This window comes from Haliotis rubra, unplaced genomic scaffold (assembly GCF_003918875.1).
Source record: "Haliotis rubra isolate DU_JTF1 unplaced genomic scaffold, ASM391887v1 Scf64, whole genome shotgun sequence".
Classification (NCBI taxonomy): Eukaryota; Metazoa; Mollusca; class Gastropoda; order Lepetellida; family Haliotidae; genus Haliotis; species Haliotis rubra.
Genome location: NW_025767346.1, coordinates 1846530 through 1869177, shown reverse-complemented (window position 1 = coordinate 1869177; position 22648 = coordinate 1846530). Strand labels below are relative to the sequence as shown.

The following is a 22648-nucleotide window of genomic DNA, read 5'->3' as shown; positions in this document are numbered from 1 at the left end:
CCCACCTGTACCACCAATGTTACCCCACCTGTACCACCAACCACTGAATTATCCCACCTGTACCACCAACCACAGAATTATCCCACCTGTACCACCAATCACGGAATTATCCCACCTGTACCACCAACCACTGAATTATCCCACCTGTACCACCAACCACTGAATTATCCCACCTGTACCACCAACCACTGAATTATCCCACCTGTACCACCAACCACTGAATTATCCCATTTGTACCACCAATGTTACCCCACCTGTACCACCAACCACTGAGTTATCCCACCTGTACCACCAACCACTGAATTATCCCACCTGTACCACCAACCACTGAATTATCCCACCTGTACCACCAACCACTGAATTATCCCACCTGTACCACCAATGTTACCCCACCTGTACCACCAACCACTGAATTATCCCACCTGTACCACCAACCACAGAATTATCCCACCTGTACCACCAACCACAGAATTATCCCACCTGTACCACCAACCACTGAATTATCCCACCTGTACCACCAACCGCTGAATTATCCCACCTGTACCACCAATGTTACCCCACCTGTACCACCAACCACTGAATTATCCCACCTGTACCACCAATCACAGAATTATCCCACCTGTACCACCAACCACTGAATTATCCCACCTGTACCACCAACCACAGAATTATCCCACCTGTACCACCAACCACAGAATTATCCCACCTGTACACCAACCACTGAGTTATCCCACCTGTACCACCAATCACAGAATTATCCCACCTGCATCACCAACCACTGAATTATCCAACCTGTACCACCAATGTTACCCCACCTGTACCACCAACCACTGAATTATCCCACCTGTACCACCCACCACTGAATTATCCCACCTGTACCACCAACCACTGAGTTATCCAACCTGTACCACCAATCACAGAATTATCCCACCTGCACCACCAACCACTGAATTATCCAACCTGTACCACCAATGTTACCCCACCTGTACCACCAACCACTGAATTATCCAACCTGTACCACCAACCACAGAAATATCCCACCAATCACAGAATTATCCCACCTGTACCACCAACCAGTGTTATCCCACCTGTACCACCAACCACTGAATTATCCCACCTGTACCACCAACCAGTGTTACCCCACTTGTACCACCAACCACTGAATTATCCCACCTGTACCACCAACCAGTGTTACCCGAGACCCCCCCTCCACCGATGGCCGCACCAAGCTGTCGACAATGCCCCAGTCAGGTGCTTCTGTAATCTGTCATGGTAGTAGGTGATTGTCACTGTTAAGTATTAGATATCTTCCTCTAGAATCTCTCCGGGGAGATAATGCATGTTGACAGTGACTACACTATGAGTCTAGACACTCCGTTATTTCATGCACAGTTGACAAGTTAAGCAATTGTTTAATTATTAACATCAACAGCTCCACCACATCTATCCGTCCCGCTTTTACCGATTCATGTTCAAATGGCTGCATTGTCGTCGTTGGGATCTGCCAGTTGGGTAATGTTCTGAGGAATACCGATCATATTACTCGGCTGTGTTTCGATTGAATATCAGATTTGGCACTGGCCACACACTTAGAAGAAAGATATTGAAGTAATATTGTTAACTTCTCCCATTCATTCTGATCATTTAATTGTCTGTTTGTTGATTGTTCGTCTGTCTTAGTTATAGTTGCTTGATGGGTTCATTTCCATTACTTTCATTGTCTGTGTTCCCTGCCAAGGAATCTCCATGAGTCTCTTTAATAGTTTCATTGCCTGTGTGTTCAGTAGGCTCAAGTCTCCCTGCCCTCTGATAGTTTGACTGCCTCTTCAGTAGGCTCACTGCTCTCTGATAGTTTGACTGTCTCTTCAATAGTCTCCCTGCCCTCTGATAGTTTGACTGCCTCTTCAGTAGGCTCACTGCTCTCTGATAGTTTGACTGCCTCTTCAATAGTCTCACTGCCCTCTGATAGTTTGACTGTCTCTTCAATAGTCTCACTGCTCTCTGATAGTTTGACTGCCTCTTCAATAGTCTCCCTGCCCTCTGATAGTTTGACTGCCTCTTCAATAGTCTCAGTGCTCTCTGATAGTTTGACTGTCTCTTCAATAGTCTCCCTGCCCTCTGATAGTTTGACTGTCTCTTCAATAGTCTCCCTGCCCTCTGATAGTTTGACTGTCTCTTCAATAGTCTCACTGCTCTCTGATAGTTTGACTGCCTCTTCAATAGTCTCCCTGCCCTCTGATAGTTTGACTGCCTCTTGAGTAGGCTCACTGCTCTCTGATAGTTTGACTGCCTCTTCAATAGTCTCACTGCTCTCTGATAGTTTGACTGCCTCTTGAGTAGGCTCACTGCTCTCTGATAGTTTGACTGTCTCTTCAATAGTCTCACTGCCCTCTGATAGTTTGACTGTCTCTTGAGTAAGCTCACTGCTCTCTGATAGTTTGACTGCCTCTTGAGTAGTCTCACTGCCCTCTGATAGTTTGACTGTCTCTTCAATAGTCTCCCTGCCCTCTGATAGTTTGACTGCCTCTTCAATAGTCTCACTGCCCTCTGATAGTTTCACTGCCTCTTCAATAGTCTCCCTGCCCTCAGATAATTTCACTGCCTCTTCAATAGTCTCCCTGCCCTCTGATAGTTTGACTGCCTCTTCAATAGTCTCACTGCCCTCTGATAGTTTGACTGTCTCTTCAGTAGTCTCACTGCCCTCTGATAGTTTGACTGCCTCTTCAATAGTCTCACTGCCCTCTGATAGTTTGACTGTCTCTTGAGTAAGCTCACTGCTCTCTGATAGTTTGACTGCCTCTTCAATAGTCTCACTGCCCTCTGATAGTTTGACTGCCTCTTCAATAGTCTCACTGCCCTCTGATAGTTTGACTGCTCTCTGATAGTTTGACTGCCTCTTCAGTAGGCTCACTGCCCTCTGATAGTTTGACTGTCTCTTGAGTAAGCTCACTGCTCTCTGATAGTTTGACTGTCTCTTCAATAGTCTCCCTGCCCTCTGATAGTTTGACTGCCTCTTCAATAGTCTCACTGCCCTCTGATAGTTTGACTGCCTCTTCAATAGTCTCACTGCCCTCTGATAGTTTGACTGCTCTCTGATAGTTTGACTGCCTCTTCAGTAGGCTCACTGCCCTCTGATAGTTTGACTGTCTCTTGAGTAAGCTCACTGCTCTCTGATAGTTTGACTGCCTCTTCAGTAGGCTCACTGCTCTCTGATAGTTTGACTGTCTCTTCAATAGTCTCCCTGCCCTCTGATAGTTTGACTGTCTCTTGAGTAAGCTCACTGCTCTCTGATAGTTTGACTGCTCTCTGATAGTTTGACTGCCTCTTCAATAGTCTCACTGCCCTCTGATAGTTTGACTGCCTCTTCAATAGTCTCACTGCCCTCTGATAGTTTGACTGTCTCTTCAATAGTCTCCTGCCCTCTGATAGTTTGACTGCCTCTTCAATAGTCTCTGCCCTTCTAGTCTCACTGCCCTCTGATAGTTTGACCTCTTCAATAGTCTCCCTGCCCTCTGATAGTTTGACTGCCTCTTCAATAGTCTCACTGCCCTCTGATAGTTTCACTGCCTCTTCAATAGTCTCCCTGCCCTCTGATAGTTTGACTGCCTCTTCAATAGTCTCCTGCCCTCTGATAGTTTGACTGCCTCTTCAATAGTCTCACTGCCCTCTGATAGTTTGACTGCCTCTTCAATAGTCTCCCTGCCCTCTGATAGTTTGACTGCCTCTTCAATAGTCTCCCTGCCCTCAGATAATTTCACTGCCTCTTCAATAGTCTCCCTGCCCTCAGATAATTTCACTGCCTCTTCAATAGTCTCACTGATCTCTGTCCAATGGGTCAACAGTATCTGCAATAGTTCTGGTGTTTCTGCAAAACCTCTGTTCTTTCTTCAATAGGTCCGCTCCCTCTGCAATAGTTGAGCTGTCTCTTTAATAGTCCCATTGTGTGTGATATTTCCATTGTCTCTGCAGTACTTCAGCTGTATCTTCAATGGTCTAGCCAATGTCTATTGATCAAACATGTCTGTTGTTTCGCTGTCTCTCTATTTACCATTGTGTGTCCATTATTCAGTTGTCTGCGTGTTGACCAATTGTTTACATGTTGGTCTCCTGTCGTCAGTTATTGGCTGCTCTGATCGTTGTGTATCTACCTTGGCTGAGTGTTCCAGAGATCCTCTTCTTGTCCTGTCACTGTCAGTAGGTAGACAGGAGACTCACCTTAGATCTTTATATTTCACCTGTTGAGAGGGGCGGTGGAGTAGGCTAGTGGTTAAAAGGTTAGCTCATGCCGATGATCCGGGTTTGATTCTCCACATTGGTACAACCACACTGTGATTACCACTTTATTCTTTAATCTCTTTATGTATCACTTACCTCAAACCACTCATCTCATCTAAACTACTCAACCACTCACCTCACCTCACCTTAACCACTGGTTTACCTATTATCTCAACCACTAATCTCACCTCACCTCAATTACATGCCCACCTCACCTCACCTCACCCACTCAAAATGTGTCCAAACCCACCCCACTCCAACCTCTCTTAATGTGTCCCACCCCAACCTCTCTTAATGTGTCCCACCCCAACCACTCTTAATGTGTCCCACCCCAACCACTGTTCATGTGTCATGTGTCCCACCCCAACCACCCCAACCACTCTTAATGTGTCCCACCCCAACCACTCTTAAAGTGTCCTACCCCAACTACTCTTAAAGTGTCCCACCCCAACCACTCTTAATGTGTCCCACCCCAACCACTCTTAATGTGTCCCACCCCAACCACTGTTCATGTGTTCCACCCCAACCACTCTTAATGTGTCCCACCCCAACCACTCTTAATGTGTCCCACCCCAACCACTCTTAATGTGTCCCACCCCAACCACTGTTCATGTGTTCCACCCCAACCACTCTTAAAGTGTCCTACCCCAACTACTCTTAATGTTTTCCCTTAGAATATTGATCTTCAGTAACCCATGTTTGTCGTAAGAGGTGACTAACAGGATCGGGTGGTCAGGCTTGCTGACTCGGTTGAGATATGTTATCGGTTCCCATTTGCGCAGATCGATGCTCATGCTGTTGATCACTGGATTGTCTGGTTCAGACGATTATTTACAGACCGCCGGCATATAGCTGGAATATTGCTGAGTGCGGCATAAAGCTGGAATATTGCTGAGTGCGGCATAAAACTTAACACTCACTCACTCCTCTCCACTCCACTCCACTCCACTCCACTCCACTCCGCTCCGCTCCGCTCCACTCCACTCACTCACTCACTCACTCACTCACTCTTGATGTGTCGTTGACTGAGGAGATCGTTCGCTACAGACTAGACTGTGGTCTAGACACTTGCGGTTAATTATTGATGGTTAGTACAGCGGGATCTATCTGGCATTTGAATTGGTGCGCTCCATGGGTAGACATGCAGATGTAGATATCAAGACTATGAATATTTAACAAAGGCCAAGGCGGTTGAGCTGGATGCCAGGGCAACGAATAAATGACAAAAATTAACTTAAAAATTTATGGACTAAAGTAGAGCAAACGACTGGGTAATATTGAAAGTGCAAGCTTGATGCTGATACGACGAGGTGGGGATTGGATATTGAACATACTGGTTTGCCTGGTGAAAGGAAATATTTTAATATAAGTGCAGAAATAAATAAATCAATAAATAAATCTGTCCATAAATATGAATACACACTCAACCACTGCCCAACCTTACCTCAAATAACTCACACTCAACCACTGCCCAACCTTACCTCAATCACTTAACTCACCTCACCTCAACCACTGCCCAACCTTACCTCAATCACTTAACTCACCTCACCTCAACCACTGCCCAACCTTACCTCAATCACTTAACTCACCTCACCTCAACCACTCACTCAATAACTCAACTCACCTCAACCACTGCCCAACCTTACCTCAATCACTTAACTCACCTCACCTCAACCACTGCCCAACCTTACCTCAATCACTTAACTCACCTCACCTCAACCACTGCCCAACCTTACCTCAATCACTTAACTCACCTCACCTCAACCACTGCCCAACCTTACCTCAATCACTTAACTCACCTCACCTCAACCACTGCCCAACCTTACCTCAATCACTTAACTCACCTCACCTCAACCACTGCCCAACCTTACCTCAATCACTTAACTCACCTCACCTCAACCACTGCCCAACCTTACCTCAATCACTTAACTCACCTGACCTGAACAAGGGGTGGCTGGGTGGGCTAATGGTTAAAGCGTCTGCTCATCATGCTGAAGACCCCAGGCTTGATATTGCTGTAATATTGCTAAAAGCGGCATTAAACCATACTCACTCACTCTTCTCTCATGAATTACTCAATAAAAGTCACCTTTACCACCTCAGCCACCTTGTCTCATCCACTCACCCACCTTGTCTCACCCACTCACTCAACTTGTCTCAACCACTCACTCAACTTGTCTCAACCACTCGCCCAATTTGTCTCATCCACTCACCCACCTTGTCTCATCCACTCACCCACCTTGTCTCACCCACTCACTCAACTTGTCTCAACCACTCACTCAACTTGTCTCAACCACTCACCCACCTTGTCTCATCCACTCACCCACCTTGTCACAACCACTCACTCAACTTGTCTCAACCACTCACTCAACTTGTCTCAACCACTCGCCCAACTTGTCTCCCCCACCTTGTCTCAACCACTCACCCACCTTGTCTCACCCACTCAGTTTACCTCTCAACGACTCACCCACTCACCCACCTTGTCACACCCACTCACCCACCTTGTCTCAACCACTCACCCACCTTGTCTCACCCACTCACCCACCTTGTCTCAACCACTCACCCACCTTGTCTCCCCCACTCACCCACCTTGTCTCACCCACTCTGTCTCACCCACTCAATTTACCTCTCAACCACTCAACTGACCTCACCTCAACCACTGGCCAACCTTGTCTCACCCACCTCTCCTTACCCACTCAACTCAACTCGTACACTAAATCCACCAACCTGACTGCTGAAACAAGGGTAGAGAAGCCTTTAAGTCTTAACACCTTCTTGATGTACTAAAAACGACCCCAGCCGTTGAATTAGGCCATGACAGGGCAGTGCAATATAACTGGATTGCTGTTTTTAGAACCAGACTCTAAACAAACCTCAGCGGCAAATTTACAATGGGAGTATTTACATAACATCCAAAATAAAGCTGTGTTGTTAAGTTTGTCCAGGGTGTTTATCAATTAGACGTATGGCACTGGACAATGGTTGATGATAGAAAATTTACCAATTACATAAACAGTCTGATCCTGCCTTCACGCATGCAATAGACTGATACCCTGAGTATATATTAACTTGGAATGTGCTTTGGAAGCTAACTGAGCTGTCCACAATAATCGTGCAGAGTGTCAGTAGTTTGACAACCTGAGACCTCTGTGTATCACCTGAGCCAGGGTATGGGAGGGTGTATGTCTACGCATGTACCATTTGTCTTCCTGAGTTACCTCCCTTGACGATGCCAAAATACCAGACGGACCACCGAGAGTTCTCGATTTTCTTCTGAAAGGTTATCGCGTGGAATAATAGCTTTGTTAGACAAACCGCTGTCTGTAATTTGAAAGTTATTCCATCTGTTCGGTTTTCATACAAAGTTGCACATGAAACAGAACTGGGAGAGTGAAAGCTGAGCTTAAATGTGGCTGGCCATTAAACGTCTTTCATAAATGATTTCACCGCCATCATCTTCTAATGGCTAGTGCTCTTAACTGGAGAATGGATGGTGTGTGATTTGATCCTTGACTTTGTCACACCAATAATGTACAATTTCATTTTTTGTCACATCCTGCACCAGGTGCAACCGAGTGAATTAATCAGGTTGCACCATCAAGTTTTTGCCTACTCCATGTTATAAACAATCCTATCACTGTCACGGATAAAAGACGACACTTTATCAGCAGAGGGATATTCATAACCAACTTTACTATCTCCAAAAAGGCTCTCAATACTCGATGTCTGATAAGATTTCTTCAAGTGGAATTTTAGAAGCTGGTATGAAAAGACGAACAAGTTTTATGGATAGACATCTTATTTATTGCAATAAAAAAGTTGTCCACCCGTACAACTTGTTCATCTTTGTCTGAAAAGATGTCTTGATAGATTGTTGCTTTTTAACTGACATTTTCATTCATAATTTTATTTCTTTCCGCTTGGTAAAATCAGTTGATGCAACACATGATAACTGGTCGTACATGAAGTATCGCAAGATTGCTACAGTGTAGGGTCTACGGCACTGAGTCATGGGGGAGTGGGAGTAGCCTAGTGGTTAAAGTGTTTGCTTGTCACACCGAAGACCCGGGGTCGATTCCCCATGGGTACAATGTGTGAAGCCTATTTCTGGTGTTAGTCCACCAGGTATGCTGGAATATTGCTAAAAGTGGCGTAAAATCAAACTCACTCACTGAATGGGATGTCAGCCTTAAACTAATGAGTCCCTTGAAGATTCAAGGTTAGAATTGTTCTTCACCAACCCGCACTTGTTGCAAGAGGTGACTAACGGGATCGGCTGGTTATGTTCCCGAGGTTGGCTGATGCATGTTATCGTATTCCTACCGTGTAGATCGATGCTCATGATGTCAATCACTGGATCATCTGGTCCAAACTTAAGTATTTATACTGTCATACATGTTACGGGGTGGGTGTGTGTGGGGGGGTGTTGTTTTTTGTTGTTGCTGGGGTTTTTTGGTTTTGTGGGAGTGTTTTTTGGTGTGGGTAGGTGTGCGCGTACAAAACAATTTTTTTCTGTCTGGATAATCAAATGGTAGTTCACAAGCAAAAAGTTATTCTGAATAATGCAATGGCAATGCAGAGTCCCGTTACACACAGCGATAGTGGCGTTAGTGCTGCCATAAGTCTTTTTTGTAAGGATTGGCGATACGTACTATCACATTAGAGCTAAGATCACTTTGTTGGGTAGGGCCGAGATTGCTTTTGTTGATGAGTGACCTTACTTCAGTCACCATCAACAGATGGGACTCAAACCAAAAATTACTTCAATCTGAAATTTACTGAGAAAGTGTAATCCCAAATATAATGTTTGTTACATAAATGACATTGTTCCTTTATTGCCATTGTAAACCTGAAATAATCCAGTATTTACAAACAAACAAACCCAGAAAACATTAAACAGAGGCATGACATTTGAGAATTCTTGCACTTAAAAAACGGCCTAGCTGCTAGACTAGAACAAGCAGGCACACACGTTTATGCAGTTCAATACGCAAGTGGAATAATCCTGGATGCCCTGTTAAGCTTCGTTAAACCTCACTTGACCTGTCCTGACCATTCTAGAACAAGACGCCGCTTGCTGACGTTAATATAATTTACAAAAGCATTTCGCGGTTCTCCTTATAATATTCAACATATTATTCAACACAGATTATGAGTTTTCTATTTTAAAATTACACGTAGCTACTTTGGTGTTATAAAATAACTTTCACGTTCCCATGAAAAGAGGATTATCTTCGGATGTTCCGGTATTAAATCTTTGATACCAAATTGTTGCCCTCTTGCTGTGAATGAATGGTTTTAATACAGTAATGGAAATTGCAAAAACACGAACATAAAAATACATGTTTCAAGTCCATCTTGAGCGTCCCTACTTCCATGGCGATGGTGATTTTCTTTCACGTGGACATTAAATCTTCAATCTCCAGATTTATTGAAGTTGTAAGTCTCCGGGTCTGAGGTAATGCAGTTGGTCCCTATTGACTCGCGTCGTACAATAGCCGTCTGGAAGAGAGTGCCTGTGTAGTATCTTGTACTTGGCTGTGCACTTTGAAACTTTAAGTTAGATTCCAAGTCTGTCTACATTTATTGTAGCAATGGCGGACGTCGTGGTCGTTTGCGGACTGCCTTAATTGACAGGAAGTCGCTCGTCTCGCGACAAGAAGCCAGTTATGAAGTAATTTTGAGCTCGACCAGACACCAGCTAAAGCGATTTAGCGAGAGCGCAGGGCCAGGCAAGGGAGACAATCATGTTTGAACACAGTAAATTAAAGAGAACTGTTCTCGCTGTTGGTATAAACTGTTTGGGCAGTGAAAGATGTCTGGCAATCTGGACAACAGAGATCATCTAGACCATAGACGCTGACCATCATACTATCTGGACGCAGATGCATCGTCTCATTGACCACGGCTGGCTCCTTGAGACGATTGGGGCTGGGCTAAAAGGTTGGAGACCATAAACTGCTCGCCTGGTCAAGCTGGCAATAGATTAATGGCCCTATCATGGTCTGTGGTCTGCTTGAAAAGAGCTGTGAAATCTTAAATGAAACAAAACACCATTAAGCCAATACAGATTGTCGCCTCTGTGGCTGTCTTCCCGAACAGAATGGTTATTGCCCACATGCTGGATCCTGAAGTCCGAGATTTTGTCGGACCGGAAAAAAAGAGAGAATAAGTACAAAGACTGAGATTGGGTTTTCGGTGGGTTTGCTGATTGTTGGATTATGCTTGTGAGAGCTTTCCTCACGCTGAACAGATAACAGCGAGTATACGAGCGAGATGAGGATGCCACAGCCAGCTGCATCTGAAGCTATTGCACTACAGGGAGAGATAAACTGTTTAATAGTCTTTCTTGTATGTATTATGTGATATGGTCTATGAATGTTTCATTTGCTGTCTGGTTCTACGGGTCGTATTTAAAAGGCAAAGTGTTTTTATGAAACATTGTCCTTGTGAGGGCTGTCATCTTGGAACAGATCAGTAGGTTTCAATACTGTAATGTAATGGAGTTGTTTAAGTTGGTGAAAATGTCATTTTGTCATATTCAAGTGTGCAAGAGTTTGGAGCTGATGGAAATCGGCACCGGTTCTGTAGCCCTTACCAAAAGCCCTGTATTTGACATATAGTGAGTGAGTGAGTTGAGTTTTACTCCACACTCAACAATATTCCAGCTATATGGCGGCGGTCTGTAAATAATCGAGTCTGGACCAGACAATCCAGTGATCAACAGCATGAGCATCAATCTGCGCAATTGGGAACCAATGACATGTGTCAACCAAGTCAGCGAGCCTGACCACCCCATCTTACGACAAGCATGGGTTACTGAAGATCAATATTCTAACCTGGACCTTCACAGGTGTATTTGATGTATAATAAGATCTAGATCTAGTAGGAATTTGTTATGATTTTATTTCAATTGCATATAAAGGGAAGGGACATCTGATGTCTGTAATGCAAAGGGGAAAGATTGATCAGAGTAGATGATGCTGTTTCTTGATACGTTACAGCTTCAAGAAAACTTTTTTACGTCCATTAAAATCACTGAGTTTTATTTCATAAAGGTTTATTAGTAAGATGTTGTTTTTAAGTTTCTGACTGCTTTTTATTATGATTGATAATACCTTTCACAGCTTGATTTAAGAGACTTGGTTTAACTTACACCATGAGCATGTTGACTTGAAAAACAGTTGCACCACACACAATCAGGTTGCACCCAAGTCCATGTATTTATCGTTATGAAAACAGGTGCTCATCAACATGAAAAATAGTTGCACCAGACACAACCAGGTTGTACCCGAGCACAAAAATGTAAACAGGTGCTCATTGACATGAAAACCAGTTGTACAAGATGAAAACAGATTGCACCAGGTCACGAAAATATTATCTTAATGGAAACCAGTTGTCCATTGACATGAAAACCAGTTGTACCAGATAAAACCAGATAGTACCAGGTCACAAAATTTATCATCATGAAAACAGGTGCTCATTGACGTGAATAAACAGTTGCACCACATGCAAGCAGTTGCATTCTGTACAAAACATCATTATTTCATCCATAAGCTAGTCCAAATAAGTAAAATTGTTATAACTATCATGATTTTTCATAAATTAGTGCATTGTTGTAAAAAATAACAGGAGCATAAGCTCAGTTGACGTCAAACCCAAGAAAGCGTGACAAATTACGCATGACATAGAGATTAATGATGTATATGATATGTCAAGCTTACAGGTACTGTGTTCAATTATCGTTGATGTGTTTAAGAATTAGGCTTAGTCATACACAAATTTGAATTATTTTTCAAAAGCTCTTGATGAATGTGGGCGTAAACATTTGGTTCCACTTCTCAGTCAGGGGTTTTCTTTCCTGCCCTTTGTAATGCCTCTAACCTCTAATATGTTTGATGAATCATACTGTGCCTATAACATCTTCCAATGTTCATCATTTTCGTGGGGTAGCCTAGTGGTTAAAGCGTTTGCTCGTTACGCCGAAGACCCGGGTTCGAATCCCCACATGGGTACAATGTGTAAAGCCCATTTCTGGTGTTCCCCCGCCGTGATGTAGCTGGAATATTGCTAAAACTGGCATAAAACCAAACTCAGTCAGTCATTTTTCATGTGTTTGTGCATAAGTATATTTGTAACTTAAATTTAATAAGTGTAATGTTTTTGTGTGCCTTCATGCTCCAGGAACTTGTTAAACTCTCTTAAACTTCAGGGGGCGGTGGGGTAGCCTAGTGGTTAAAGCGTTGGTTCGTCACGCCGAAGGCCCGGGTTCGATTCTCCACATGGGTACAATTTGTGAAGCCCATTTCTGGTGTCCCCCGCCGTGATATTGCTGGAATATTGCTAAAAACGGCGTAAAACCATACTCAGTCAGTCTTAAACTTCAGCTACTTGTCTGAAGATTGATTGCATAGATAGCTGCACATGCTGTTGATCACTGGATTGTCTGGTCCAGACTATTTACAGACCGCCGCCATATAGCTGGAATATTGCTGAGTGTGGTGTTAAATAACAAACAAACAAGTATCAAATGATCTACTGAAAATGATGCTAAGATCCTTATTTGGGCCACTTCTTAACAGTTATCCTTTATTGAAGTCTGAGAATATTCTCGGAGCTGTGAGGTAGCCTGGTGGTTAGAGCATTTGCTCGTCACGCCGAAGACCCAGGTTCAATTCCCTACATGGGTACAATGTATGAAGACCATTTCTGGTGTCCCCCGCCATGATATTGCTGGAATATTGCTAAAAATGGCGTAAAACTAAATTAATTCACTCTTGCTCGCTCGCTCGCTCGCTCACTCACTCACTCACTCACTCACTCACTCACTCACTCACTCACTCACTCACACTCACTCACTCACTCACTCACCAATACTGTAAAGATCAAATCCAGTAAAATCCACTCTGTTCAGTACCAAGTTGATAGTTCATATGACTAAAATCTGCTGGAAATGATGCTAAGAGACTTCGGCTTGTACTCAAAAGTTTTTTTAACTTTTTACACAGACTGCCCTTTACCAATACCTTTCTCTTTTGTTTTCAGAATATAGGACATGGAGTTTGTTTAGCTGTAATGGATGAACAGTGTCTTGGTGAGTACATGCTGTTTTTGTCGAGTAGACGGCGTTACTCAAATCCAATCTGTCCGGAACTCATGTCGGACAAGGAACTATGGGGTAGCCTTGTGGTTAAAGCGTTCGCTCATCATGCCGAAGACCCAGGTTCGATTGCCTGCATGGGTACAATGTGTGAAGCCCATTTCTGGTGTCCCCCGCCATGATATTGCTGGAACATTGCTAAAAGCGGCGTAAGACCCAACTCACTCACTCACCCTGGTGTCTAGTTCCGTGATATTGTTGGATTGTTGTTGAAAGCGGCGTAAATGAATACTCACTCATGTCTCAGGAGTGGTTGAGGTAAATGGTTAAATATCCTCAGAGTTTGGGCTCGTCCTACTCAACACATGACGAAAATGATGTGTTACATACATTTTCTGACAATTTGTTTAGTCCCAGATTGTTGCAAAATTGAGAACCTGTTCTAGTTGCATATGTCAAATTGCTAGATGTGGGTCGAAAACTACAAAATTGTTCATTTCACACTCCACAGTTTGTAGCTTGTCCTGCTTACACACAAAATAAATTCTTTATTAACATTTTCAGTTTTATTCAGTTCCCATTTGTAGCAGAATAAAAGTATTGAGAATCCTAGCAAATAGTGCGAGGAATGTCATTTGGTTTTTACTCCACACAGCAGAATTTGCAGAATGAAAGCCTTAAAATATACAAGTTTAGGAGTATTACCTGTCATCAGCTCATGTTAGTTGGTTATTTCAGGGGCGGTGGGGTAGCCTAGTGGTTAAAGCGTTGACTCGTCACGCCGAAGACCCGGGTTCGATTCCCCACATGGGCACAATGTGTTAAGCCCATTTCTGGTGTTCCCCGCCGTGATATTGCTGGAATATTGCTAAAAGAGGCGTAAATCTAAACTCAGTCAGTCAGTCAGTGTTAGTTATTTCTGCTATTAGACTAGCCTGAATTTCAATAGCTGGAACAATTAGCTTTTAGCCACGGGGTACTAAGATGTAATATCTTGCTGTGAGTATATTGTCTGTCTGCACTTGTCTGACATCTGCCATCAATTGGCGTCTGCCACTATCCCTCCAGTATGGATACTTACACCACTGAGTACAGAAGGTCATGTTTGAAAATGGAAAGCATGATTTGCCAATATCATTTCGGGTTAAATTTTCTTACTAATTTGATGATCGTCCCTGCTGTAGTAAACCTCCTTGAATCTGAGAACTCCCTGTACGACTGTAGTCGAATGTCGATATCTGTCTGGATGGTTATGGACAATGTATATGTCAACTTTCACTGGGTTTTGTGTACAGTCTGATAGCGTCCCTGCTGATTAGGTGTGCTTCGCTGCTGTAGCGTGTAGTCATCATGTCATACTTCCCGTCTGCTCAAGTCGTTGCTGCTTCTTGATGGACTGGCTAAACCTGTTCGGAGTGGCGAACTTTGTTGTGGTGAGCGGTGTGATTTTGAGTCACATGGTGGGACGTTAATGTTGTGTAATTGAATTTACGAGAATATTTGGCGATATTGATGATTTAACTTATTGCTTTTTCTTCTGTGATTGATCGACATGAGCAGTGCTCTTTAATGTCTTTGTGAACTGAGTCAACTTGGTCGTGTACTCAGTCCTCCCCGTCATTAGTTGAGTGGACCTCACGACCTTTGATGTTCATCCCCAGACAGTATACTGCATCTGTATTTGTTACGGCTGTAACAATGCATCGAACTATCGATGAATTGCAATTGTTAGGTCTCCGATAGCAATTAATCGATGGATGAATAGAAAAACTATAGATGCATCGATAGTATGTCTGATTATCGATAGTTTAGTAATTGACTTCTGATGATAAATGCACAGCGCAAAATACAGGAAATACCATATTCATTCACTTTGATTTAGAGTTATCTGCCCCTGTTACCTCTCAAACAAACTTAATCTGAGTTTCAAGTTTCTTGTCAGTTATTAAAAGAGACTGAAACTATACTTGAGCTTGTTTATGTTCCATATAAACTATACATTTATTTGGGAAATGACTTCAAATGAGACAATTCATGGAGAGAAATTACTATTGCAATAGTCACCCTTTAACCATACATGTAGCCTATCACAGGTACCCTGATATCCTACCCCCACTTCCGTTTTATCTCACACATGCCACTTAACCACCTCTATTATATCATTCCAACACTATCCCAGCCTCCCTGATATCCACCCTACTACCCTGATCTCCCACCTCACTACCTAAGTATCCAACCCTACCTACTACCTTGATATCTGATACCCTGATATCCATCTACCTGATATCCCACCCCACTACCTGATATCTAACCCCACTACCTGATATTCCACCTCACTACCTGATATCTCACCCACTACCTGATATTTCACCCCACTGCCTGATATCTCACCCCACTACCTGATATTCCACCCCACTGCCTAATATCTCACCCCACTACCTGATATCCCACCCCACTACCTGATATCTCACCCCACTACCTGATATTCCACCTCACTACCTGATATCTCACCCCACTACCTGATATTCCACCCCACTACCTGATATTCCACCCCACTACCTGATATCCCACCTCACTACCTGATATCCCACCCAACTACCTGATATCCCACCCCACTACCTGATATCGCACCTCACTACCTGATATCCCACCCCACTACCTGATATCTCACCCCACTGATATCCCATCTCACTGCCTGATTTCCACCCCCACTACCAGATATCCCAACCCACTGCCCTGATACTCCACCCCACTACCTGATATTCCATCCCATTTCCCTGATACCCAATCCAACAATCCTGCTATCCCACTCCACTACCCCTATATATTGATTCACTACCCTGATATCAATCCCACTACCATTATATCCCACCCGACTATCCTAATACCACACTCTCTACCCTGACAGCACGCCACTCCATGCTACCCCCACCCCAGACAGCCAGTATCAACCTAAGTTGTCCTAAAACCCCACCCTGAACCACTGTGTGACCCTTTCCACATGTCCAAAATCATCCTATATTCCATTCAAACCCACCCAAATTAAGCTGCATCCTCACCACCCTAGCCCACCCTAACCCACCCTAGCCACCATACCTCACCTCTAGGCGTGCCAGCCCCAACCCCATCATTGTCATCCGAGACCCGCATCACTTCCACTCTCCTCCAACATCAAGCTGACGCACCGTGATATCACTGATGTAACTGAAACACTGCTCAAAGAGGCATAAAAACCAAACTCACTTACTCACTCATTAACTCCGAGCGGCCTTAGAGTTACAAATGACTCACGGTCGTCTGGTCAACATGCTCCCCGGTCACTTAGCAGACTTGAAAGTATCCGATTTACAAAATCAATCAGCGTGAGTTTTGTTTTTAAGGGGCTTCTATCAAGGGACACCACACTTGAAGGGCTTGTGGCACTCTCAGACACCCACCGAGTTGAGCCTTTCCTTGTAGAACTAGTGTCAGACGCAACACGGTCATAAATCTACCGGCCTGGCTTGACCAAGGGTCAGGAGCATACAATCCCCATCCTCGGACACGGATAGGCCACCGTCTGACCGCATTAATTACTGGATCAGAAAATGGCTACCCATTGCCACTTTTGCTGCAATATAAAAATGCGATACTTTGATCAGGGGCTATATGTTCGCGGAATTGGTCGTATGTCTGGCTGAATATTATGTGAGAAAGAGACGGAATACCAAGGGTCGGAGAAGGTCAATATCTTAGATTTATCGCTCGTCTGTTGCTGGTTATTAAACGGACAATTCTGTAATCAAGGGAATGGTCATTTTGGTCCCGGATGGAATTATTACTAGACACAGTGCAATAAGCTTCTTAGAGGTCTTTGATAAAGTGATGAGGTAATTTTTGTGGCCATCAATTCTATTATTAAGTAATACGACAACTGGGCATGAAGATAAACTGTATATTACTGAGTATGTTAATAGCAGGTCTGGTGCGTTTATTACACACTGTTTTCGTTAAAGTCTTTTTGTTCTTTGTCTGTTGATTCCGTTCGGTCTGTAGTTGTTGACCTGTAGCCAGTGTCAGCGTCTGTGACTCAGTTTGTGTTGTTTGTGGGGAGTCGTTTAGACTGTAGGCATCTGTGGTGATAAACTCTCAGGCTTGTATCGTTTCGAGTGTTATTGATGTTTGTCCAATCTGTTCCATCCCAGTTCCATTACACTTTCTACATACTACTGAACCCTACTCCTTAGTCTGCCATACAGGGGCGGTAGGGTAGCCTAGTGGTTAAAGCGTTGGCTCGTCACGCCGAAGACCCGGGTTCGAATCCCCACATGGGTACATTGTGTGAAGCCCATTTCTGGTGTACCCCGCTGTGTTGTTGCTGGAATATTGCTAAAAGCGGCGTAAAACCAAACTCAGTCAGTCTGCCATACAGACCCTGAAACAAATATACACAAAGTAGCCCATGCAAGTCTAGAATGTGTGGCAAGTCTTGATTTCCAGAGTTTCATCCGAAAATGAAGAACATCTCTGGCTCCTTTTTTATTGTATTTTATTTGAATTCAAAAACTTTTTTTTTTCTGTTTAAATATGTTAATTTTAGAGACTAGCTGTTAGTCTACCTACTCCTACCTTAAGCTTTTATAACTGTGGTGAGGTATAACTGCGTAGATCGATGCTCATGCTGTTGATCACTGGATTATCTGGTCCACAGACCGCCCTCCCTCCCTCACTCACCCCATTCACATCCAACAACCACTGATCCATCCACATCCCTCAACCCAAGCAACACTACTACCATCTTCACCATCCATCTTCACCATCCATCTTGTAACCAGGAAGCTATTATTTCAAGATGCTGACTTCATATCCAGTAATTACTAATTCCACGATGTCTGCCGCCCGATAAGCTGTATATGCTGAGCCAGCGTAACTAGAGGCGATGTGAGCCAACTTGAGCTCAGTTCGTCCTGGTTAATACAAGACATTGTATTAATCTTACAAATGGCCATTCAATCCCTCAGAGGTAGTCCACCTAATGCAGACACAGAGGTTCGAGTAGACCATGGCTTGCCTACTTTGTAAATCACCGGAGGGGATTAACTCAAAGCATCTATCATTTTGTTCGCTGTAAGTATATTATATAGCAACTGTTGCCCCAACGTTGATGCTTAAGTGAGCATCTTCAAGACGACATACTGTTGCACAGCATCCCGTAGTAATCAATTTCAGCCTTTATAACTTGTGATATTAGAGATTTTAATCATCCATATTGTCACCGAAAGGACAGTTCACATTATTTAGGCATCAGGAGCTAGATAGTTAAAGGGTAACATTGTCAATATTTGTTTGTTAACTTAAATTGAAAGATATATTTATTTGTCATTATAGTTAAATATTCATACCAATTGCCTTTGTTTTATATAATAGAACTAGAAGATGTGGAAGTCATATGTGATGAGATTTTTCTCCTGTTAGATTGTAATGGGTGTGAATATAGAAATATGAAGAGTATTGGGTTCATATACACAGCTGTAGGACCCCAAATCCCATAGAACAGTACAATATAACTTCTTTGAGTTTTAGAAGTTGTAAAGAGGAACAATATGTCTTTGAACAGCTTTTAGAAGTGATAAACGTAGAACGTGAAAGTTTATGGATGTTAATGTCGTGTTCCTCATAACAAAATGGTAGTGAAACATGTTGAAAATGAGTGATAGGGTAGCCTGGTGGTTAAAGCATAATGAAAAACTCACTCACTCACTCACTCACTCACTCACTCACTCACTCATGTGTATTTGAATCTGGAGATCAGAGTCTTTTAACAAGGAACTTTCATTCTTAAATCTCTAACACTATTCGTTTCAAAAGCCGTGAATGTAAGTTAAACCCTCAAAAATGAGGGTTTCATCACACAGGTGTGTAGGCCAGCTCCCAGCTGAAGCCAAGCACCAATCAAACCCATCTTTATCTTCCCGCTCCCCACTACGAACACATGGTGCTGTACTAAAATATCCTGGCACGTTGTTCAACCCTCCTTGGCTGGATTGGGTACAACAGGCTTACGTGAGTGAACAGAATAAATTCGGGTTTATTGTAAAGGCTGATTTGCAAGCCTCGTTTCCATATACAGTGAAGTGCAATACAAATTGTCACTTACGAGTATCTCCCGGCCATGTGTGAACGATGCCGACAAAAATAAACCTATCACGGTGGCTATACATCCTGCTACTCTAACAAGTCGCAGTGCCAATGAAACTGTGGCTACGCGCCCCAGGAGTAGAGTAAACCGCTATGTAATGCAGTCGACTGAGGTGCTGTGCACAGGCTTGGCAGACACGAGTTAATTGATATTTATCACCCCTCGGTTGAGAGAGAAACTAACTAATTGATAAATACACTGTCTGATTGGAGCTACCAGACAGACCCCAATACTCTCTAACCGTCAATACTCTCCGACCCTTGCGACTCTCAAACCCACAATACTCTCCGACCCTCAATAACCTTCAGCCCTTGCGACTCTCGAACCTTGGTACTCTCCGACCCTCGATACTCTCCAACCCTCAATACCCTTTGACCCAGTCAGGTCAGTTTGTTCAAAGCCTGACCAGCTAATGTTAAACTTAGTTTTATCCGTAAGACCATATATCGAGGAAAATAGTCGCCATTGTCCTCTATTGGTCAGCTATATAAAAGGTTTTCGTGATTTGGATGAGATGGGAGATTGGTGCTGGCAGATACTCTCCAACCCTTTTCAAATCCAGCAGATCTTTGTTGTTGAAGCAAGCTGTAGCCTGGGGTGTTGTACAAATGGAATCCGGAATTGTAGATATATTTGTCTGAACTTGGGGAGGAAAATTAATCACCCCATATCCAGTCCTTATAACTTCCGATGTTTCCGTGACGATGTGAGCATCACGGAATATCACGCTGTGCCAATGTTACACAGGGCTGTTGTATATGACAACAGTGATATGGGTATATAGATATATATAGCTTACAGCGCACTTAACTTACAATAATCTCTAAAACAGAGTTGTCATTAACTGAAGTTTTTTTTGCATGGGCCTCTTTCGATATCAAATTATCCTGAACCCACAATGTTGACAGTTAACTTTCAGTTTGTCCAGATTTTTTTAATTTTTAAAAAATATTTTGAAATGTGTGTGTTGGGGGAGGAAACATAAGGAAAATTATGTTCTTTTTTCAAATATTTAGAACATGCATCTCTAGTGCCTGCCAATTTCCAGAATAACAATTCGACATTCTAGTTTAAGCAATGAACCCTCTAACCAGGCGTGTTTAGAATTGCCCAATAGGACTCAAGTTAACACAAGTGTTCTCTCATTTGATTGGCGAATATTTGATTTCAAGATATAAAGATCGGGTAACTAGATACTGTACTTTCCTAACATAATTTTCTCTTGTTCGTTTTTTATCAGAAATAAAAATTCAATGGTGATGAATGTTTAACCAGAACAACGTCCCACTTCGTTTGTCTCCGACACCATTAATCATTAAACATTTAAATATGGTTGTCTTCATGGTCTGATGGCTGCGTCAAGTCGAGATCCAGACAGATAAAAGATATTATAGCTGTCTCCTAACCAGTTCTTGCCAGATTCAGCCAGATATCCAGTTGGGTTTTCAGACTAGAAATGTGTGGTATGGAAAGTAGTATTAAAAACAGAGTGGGATCTGATAGCTGAGAATGCCGCAATACAATACCGCAAGTTGTGCTAATTAATATCAATTGTTGGAAATTGATACAAGTCGTGAAACTAATAAGATTAAGGATATGAGACACAGTCTTGTGGATTTTCACTTCTATCACTGGGTGGATGGTTATTCTGTAGACGGTCAATTTAGCGGATGAGTGAAAATACGAATTAATTGATTCACACAGGTGGTGGTTTATTGTGTCACACCAGAGATACAACTTAACCTAGACTACTGCCGAGATACTGATGTGTAGAAACATGCCAAAAAGATCAGAAACTCCACCTACCCTTGGCCAGGTATATCATTTTAATAAGTGTATTAATCCCCCTCATTATATGACTGAAATGTTGCTATTATGATTTAAATTTTAATGAACTCACCAGATATATGTGAAACGTTCGTGAAACTGGGTGTGAAACAAACGAGTGTGAATGTCTTTCCCCAGATATTAACCAACAAGCATTATTTCTGCATTTTAGCATATTTTAGACATACACTGGGATTGGGGCTACCTATTGTAATTAAGGGTGGTCAAATGGTTAAAGCGTTCACTCGTCACACTGAAGACCCGGGTTCAATTTACCACGTGGTACTATGTGTGAATCCCATTTCTGGTGTCCCCCTACAGAACTGACTAGGCTGAATTTTACAGTACACAGGTTTCATACCAGTTGCTGAAGTGGCCCTTTAACCAATATTCCTGCTTGACCACCATTCAACAGATACTGCCTTGGCAGTAAGCTGCATGAATGACTGGGTTTGTTGATCTATTCAGTAAATGATAGAAATCTGTTGTTTAGGAAGGAGTTGAGTGAGTGAGTGGGTGTGGTTTTACGCTGATTTTTAGCAATATTCCAGCAATATCACGGCAGGGGACACCAGAAATGGACTTGTACCCATGTGGGGAATCGAACCCAGGTCTTCGGCGTGACAAGCGAACGCTTAACCACTAGGCTACCCCACTGCCCCTAATGTGGAATGAAAGCTATATATGAAACAGAACAAAGCCATTAAGCACTTTTTTTTATACCGTTGAGCTGACAAACCTTGATATATATCATAGTGAATCTGAGATTCAAACCCACTCCCGCAGGTGTTGAACACAACAAAGGGAGGCAACTCTTCACAGAGATACGACCTTAAATACTCTGCCATTATCCCTTTCCAACTAAGACACATTGTATTTAAAGATAAATATTACCCCCAGGTCCATTTCTGCTGATTCAGCATCTGACAGCATCAGAACTTACAGCACCTATTGATGATAGATACATTGTATGATTGGCTCCGCTAGATGTCGGCTGACATTCTGAAGGCTCGGATAGATATCTATTGTCTGTTAGAGTAGCAGTTCAAACTGGTTTGTGACGGCTGTGAGAGGCGTTTCGCTGATAAAGTTGTAACAGTAATGCTTTTATTATCAGACAAAATGTCCTGATCTGTTTCTTAATGGATTATTTGGTCTTAATGGATTATTTGGTAATATCATAGCACATACTGGTTCCGAGCCAGTTTTACGTAAAACGACTTCCATTATGCCTCGGCTGATGGTAGTTGGAGGAAAACATGTAAGAA

The 22648-nt window shown here is 43.0% G+C and overlaps 1 long non-coding RNA gene across 1 annotated transcript in view; it reads left to right on the top strand.

Annotated features, from left to right (window-relative positions):
* Positions 1-22648, top strand: part of LOC124256781 — a 94026-nt gene that overhangs the window by 28992 nt on the left and 42386 nt on the right. Inside the window, exon 4 of the long non-coding RNA XR_006893096.1 lies at positions 13321-13369. This is a non-coding gene — a long non-coding RNA (uncharacterized LOC124256781). The remainder of the gene's footprint in view (positions 1-13320; positions 13370-22648) is intronic.